The sequence below is a fragment of the Gracilinanus agilis genome, chromosome 3 (genome assembly GCF_016433145.1).
Source record: "Gracilinanus agilis isolate LMUSP501 chromosome 3, AgileGrace, whole genome shotgun sequence".
NCBI classification, from domain to species: domain Eukaryota; kingdom Metazoa; phylum Chordata; class Mammalia; order Didelphimorphia; family Didelphidae; genus Gracilinanus; species Gracilinanus agilis.
The window spans coordinates 145,928,997-145,935,321 of NC_058132.1; the positions used below are offsets into that span (position 1 = coordinate 145,928,997).

Consider the following 6,325-nt stretch of genomic DNA (forward strand, 5'->3'; position numbering starts at 1 on the left):
TAAAGAGGTCATAAGTGTCTGTGCATATATGTGCAATTGAAAAGCATATCTACATATATATGTGCATTATTATATAGATGTATGAATTGATAAATATATAGAGATAGTTGTATATGTGTAATCATCTACATATATTTATCTATGTAAGCAACTTCTACAGCCAGTATAAATTAAATTCCTTTAGGGCTAGAACTTCCGTGTTTGTGTTATGTCTTCAGCCGTAGCAGTGACTGGTATATCTTAAAAACACTCAAAAAAGGTTTATGAGTTGAATTCAAGTGATTTGTTTATTTTAATAACACTTTTGATTAGATAGCAAAAATGTATCCTTGAAAGATTTCTTTGGAATAGTTGATTCTCATAAGTGCTTTAAATATAAATAACTACAAATGCTGAAACAGAACTTGGACCTACAATCCATTGGGTGTTGACTTCAAGTAAAGTGTTAAACATGGAGACCCATATTGAACAAATTTAATTGTTTCTATTATGGAAGATATCTCACATAAAGTCTATCAATAGATGAGATCTTGTTGTTGCATTGAAACACAGAATTCTATGAACTTCCCATTATGAAATATACAGGAATGTTAGAGAGTAACTAATATCCACTCTGATTAAAAAAAAAAAAAAGGAGAGGAAAAATCAAATCCCAGAATGTCAAATAGATCTAGATCAGGAACTCTTCAAATCAATTTAAGTGTCTTAAACAAGTGATTCTTCAAGAGGTAAAGCTAGATTGCAATCTAGAAACTGGGCAATGTTTTAAATGGGTATATTACTTCAAACATCCATTTTTGACGCTATTATTCTCCTAACAATGCCATAATCATTATGAATCATAAAACACCTAGAACTCAGCATATTAAAATTGTTTATTACCTAAAGGACATTGGACACCTAGTGGACAAAAGTAGGCTGCCTGACAATTGGCATACAAAAATGGCAAAAACACATTATTAGAGTGTGTGGAGTGGAATTCTGGGGGCAGGGGTGGGACTTGTGCCCCCAGATTCACTAATGAGCAGACAGGAGACTTGATAAGACACTGGCAGAAAAAAGCTGCTTTATTTGGGAAAAAAATGAAGACAGTGGGAAGGGGGAGGGGAGGAGGGAAGAAGGGAAGGGAAAGGGGTTCTGGCCACTCAAGGGGCTTGCTCAGGGGAAAATATGTCCTCTCTTCCAGGTACAATCACAGACTTTTATAACAATCCTGACCCCAAATTCTCCTCCTCCCCTCTGTCCAGTCCCACAGAAGAAGGAACTCTGACGTTTACAGTCTTGAGCACGTGATTTCAACATTAGGTATCCCTAAAGACCCCCATGATCCAGAAAAACCCAGGACTATCATGGGACTACCCAGGCCCTTAGCTTTCTTCCCAGGGTACAGATAAACTCTTTTCAAGGTTGTTGAAAATAGGTCAGGAAAACTAGAAGTTTTATGGGGTGGGGGATGAGGGCAGGCAATTTTAGTCTAAGGAATAGTAACACTATGGGGTGTTGAGAATTGGGGTTACAAGCCAAATACTACTCTGAGCATTACACACTGAATCTCATTCCACACAAGGGTTGTAACTTCCTGCAAGTGTAAGTGGACTGATCACATATGAAGAACAAAAGACATAAGATGGGTAGCCCAAGTACCATAGTGATAGCTGTTGCATAACAAAAGGGGAGGGGAAGGAGAGCCTATAGCAACTTAGGTTTACACTTAAGAAAGATTTATTCTGTGGGAAAATATATTCAATGATCACAAAATATAAGAAGGCAGAAATTACATTTTGTATCTGTGGAATGAGTGAGTGCTAGATCACATGAAATTTGTGATGTCTCAAAGTACCACATTAAGAATTGAATACATTCACATATTCAGAAAGTTCATTTCATTAATCCACATACCATGTCTCCCATATAAAATCTCCTTTTTATATTAATTTATATGATCTGAAGAGAAAGGGTATTTCTAATCATAAGGTAAGCTCACCAACTCTCCTTCACCTCCTACAAATTTGTTGTTCTAACTTAAAGAAATTTTATTTGCAATATTAGTATTCATTTTGAGTAAGTTTCTTTATTCTACAACCATCTAGTAATATATCATTAAAGTCAAACTCAAATAGAAGTGGATCACTGAAGGGACATACTGCATGAGAAAGTCACAAATTAACATGATGGTTTTATTATGTTTTTATTTTGTTAAATATTTCCCAGTTACTTCTTAATCTAGAACAAATCACATTCAGGAGTTCTGGTACAGGCATGTAGCTCATGGCCCACAAATTTGACACGTTTATAAATACGACTAAATCTCAAATGTGATCTTCATTGCAGTTATCTTGAAGACATTTTAAGATTACAAATATTTTCTTGTTTTTCCCCCTTTTGCTTGGTATTTGTGGAGTTGAAGTAGAAAACGACATAACTAATGTCCAACAAAGTTTACATTAGGTAGCGTGAAGTGACAAAATACTTTTTAAAAATTTCAACTTTCACTTCCGGTATCTCCCTTCCCCCACGCCACCATCAGCAACAGTGACCCGGAAGGGTAGAAATCCGGGGCCTTCCCAAGCACCCCAGCACCTTGCCTACAGAAAGATGGTGGTAGCTCTGGAGGTGTCGGCCTGCCACTGTGGCCTGGAGATGGAGCAGTATGTCCGGTGTGTGATTGCCAGTCTGCAGTCGTGGCATCGGAACTTCTACCACTTAAAGATGAGCATTATTCGGTGAGCCTCCTCCCTCCACATCATTCCTCAGATCCCTCAGGACAGTGTCGAATCCTTTCAAGCCTTTGACCTGTGTCTCTGGCAAAATGAAGCTAATGCGGGCAACTGCTCTGCGCATATGTGGCGATTGCTGCAGTGTGTTGATAAAGTGCAACTGCTCACCACGCCAAATCCCCACCAGTGAGCACTTTTTCTTTTGCCACAGGAATATTGAATGTTTGGGGACGAGGATATTTTCCCCAAAGGGCCTTTGTATAGGACTTGGCCACTGATAGCAGTGCTTAGCCACTACAACCCACCAACTAAATAAAGACATATATGAGAAAGGAAGGGAGGAAGGGAGGAAAAGGAAAGGAAGGAAAATAAATTTCACCTTCAATTCAGTTCAATAAATATGCATCCTTTGCGATGAACTACTCTAGACTCTAGGGACATAATGACAGAAATGAAACAGTCCTTTTCCTCAAGGAGCTCACATTCTGTTATATCAAAAGAGTGAAACGTAAAAATAAATAAGTATAACAGAAGGTGGAATTTTGAGGGGATTGAGAGTGTTCTAAAAATGCAAGGAAAATCTCACCAACAGTGTGGACAATAAGGAAAGAATATAGAGCTGACACCTTGGCAGATTGTTCAAGAAAGAAAGATTTGAACTGGCAAAAAGGACCATTTTGAAAGGGAGGATATTCTAGGTAGATGGATAGGAATGAGAAATAAATGACAAGATTAATAAATAGGTCAGCCAGGACATGGAAGGGGTCTAGAAATAAGACTAGAAAGGTTAGTTGAAACCAGGTTTAGGTCTTTTTTGTCAGATTAAAGAATTTGTATTCTGCCCTACAAAGCAGTCACTAAAAATATTTTAACTGTAAAAAAGTCATACCTACACTCTTATTTTGACAGCTATTGGAAGAATGATGAGATTCATCAGTTAAAGAAACTATTACAAATATCTATGTAACAGGACTACAACTAGTTAATGATTATGTGAATAGAAAAAATTTGTTAGACATGAGGAATATTGCAAAAGGAAAGTTCAGAAGGTATGAAAATTAATTGGATGTAGATGATAAGAGAGAAAGAAGAATCCAAGATGATTTCAGGACTGAGTGCCAACTATAAGCAAGATGTTGTAAACAAATGGGGCTGTTGACATGCTTAAAGGAATATTCCCCCAAATTATAGTAAATATTTAACTTTGGTGAGATGTAGTAGAAAAACTGGTACCTAGAGTTGTGATTGGAGGAGCAGGGCTCAAGTCTTAAAACTTCTATTTATTTTCTTTGTGACTGCCTAATTTCTTTCAACTCTCTGGACCTCAGTTCCCTCTTCTGCCAAATGAAAGATATGGAATAGATCTTTAAGTTCCCTTCCAACTCTTAAAGGCATGATTCTGTGGTCTTCTGAAGATATTTTTCAGTTCTTATAACGCCAATTGCTATAAGAATTGATGATTATGCACTAAAGTTTAGCAGTGATATTTAGGATTTTTTAAAAGAAAGATATTTATAATTTCCTTTGGAAAGGGACCAATGTGAGAGATGTAGAATAAAATCAACAAGACTTGCCAGTTTACTTGATATTTGAACTGAATGAGAATGAGGAGTGGAGGATGATATTGAAGTTGCTACCCTGCATGAAAAAATCCTTTCTGTCACTTAACCGTTGCCATTTGTGCCATCTTTAATATATAAAGAGTGATGGAGGTATCATCCTCTATCGTTCTAGTACCTCTTCTGCAGGTAAACCTAATAAATTGTGTTTCTGTGTGAGAATTGAATCTTACTCAATAATTTCAACGTTAAGATCACTAAAGAAAAAAAGGTTATTGTTTTCTTGGAAGTACTCTAGTTATCTGAGTCAGCTAACCCAGGAGAGCTATCATTTTTCTCAATCTATAAGGGGAATTGTGGATGCCTTTATAAGGTGAAAAAAGATCAAGGCTAACAGGAACATGGGGAAATGTACTAGGCTTCTACCACCAGCTATAAAAACTATATCTTAAATAAGCGAGTCTCTCTTCAAACAGTTAATGCTCCCATCATACTTAATTCTCATTGCAAAACAAACAAATTTCAGCATGGGGAAGGAGATAGTCAATGAGGGCGAGAGCTGTGGAAGGTTCCATTTTGAATGAATTGGCTTAGTCTCTTTATGAAAGAGAAGTTATTTGTGTACTGGGTTTTACTTGTCTCACAAACCTCATCCAGCAAAAGCATTTAATACAAAAGCATTGAATTCATTATCAGCTTCACAGCATTCAAATCATTTTATCAGATAATATAGCTGCCTATGACATAAAAGATATCCTACCTCTTAAACCTTATCAAAATCTCCAGTCATGTCATTGAGTGAAAGATTTAGAGCTACAGGCCATCTAATTCAACCCTTTCATTTTCAGTTTGAAGAATCCGAAGTCCAAAGAAGGACAAGGTTGTTAAGTGGCAAAGCCATTACATACCTGAAAGTGATCCTTTTCCAAAGTACTTAAACACATTATTCTTCTTGCCTCAACTATACAAACTCAAGAAAGTGATTGCCAGGATGGCCTTTTATGAACAGATTCACATTCATAATTGAAATTATTTTTCTCCCAAACTATTGCGGCTCATGAAGAATCAGCACAATAAGCCATGGGCAGGCCCCAAAGAAAAGATGGTCTATCTGTGCTAGCTAAGGCAGGAGCCAGATTAAAGCTAAGTTGTAAGTAGGCACTATACACTGCACCATTATGATAAGTTAGTTGAGCTGTCCTTCACAATTTGTTCAAACATCTGGTTACCACTGTTAAATAGGTTTTAGAGAAACATATGGTCCTCATTTAAAATGCTGCAAACACCATCATGATGTAGACTGTGAAATTTTAAGGAAGACTACTACTGTTTTGATTATAATCTCAGACAGAAAATAAAAGCAAACTGCATGCTAAACTGTGGGCTGCAAGAAATTCCAGTCCCCTGTAATGGGCTTCTCTATTCCAGACAAAGTGGCATTTTTATTTATTATTATTATTATTACAGAACAGACCAATTATCAAAGAAAGACACCTATTTCATTGTTTTCTATTTCATTATGTGAAGTTATAACAAAAAAGGAAAAAACTATAAATACATTGAAAACAGTTAAAATTAATGAGGCTTTCCTTTTAATTATGTTATGCAATGGAGTTTCAAAGTTACATTTCAGCTGCCACTCCAATTAATTAGGTATTGACTTGTGCGTGTGCATGTGTGTGTGTGTGTGTGTGTGTGCCTGTGTATACGTGTGTTTCAATTAGGCTGTAATTAAGTAGCAGTCTTTTATCTCTGAAAAACAGATGAAAAGGTTCTGGTAAGAATTGGGGGGTTAATCCAGCTGCTTAAAATGTGTGTTGTATTTGACTATTTGCCAAGAAAGTCTATGAATATATGAGCCAGCTGGCATGAAAGTAGATGATGGGAATCTCTCAGCTGATTAGGACTATGGTTGAGGCTTTTTTTTTAAACAAACTGTTTTTAAAATACTGAAGAATAAGGCACTCGACCTTGGCAGGCCAACAATTATACCAGCAAGCAATTTGATATTCAGATAGCTTTCTTTTAAAATATCATTCTTGAATCATA

At 36.5% G+C, this 6,325-nt stretch overlaps 1 pseudogene; it reads left to right on the forward strand.

Moving 5' to 3' along the window:
• Positions 1–2,595: 2,595 nt before the first annotated feature.
• On the forward strand, positions 2,596–2,907 carry LOC123242867 (annotated as a pseudogene).
• The last annotated feature ends 3,418 nt before the right edge of the window (positions 2,908–6,325 follow it).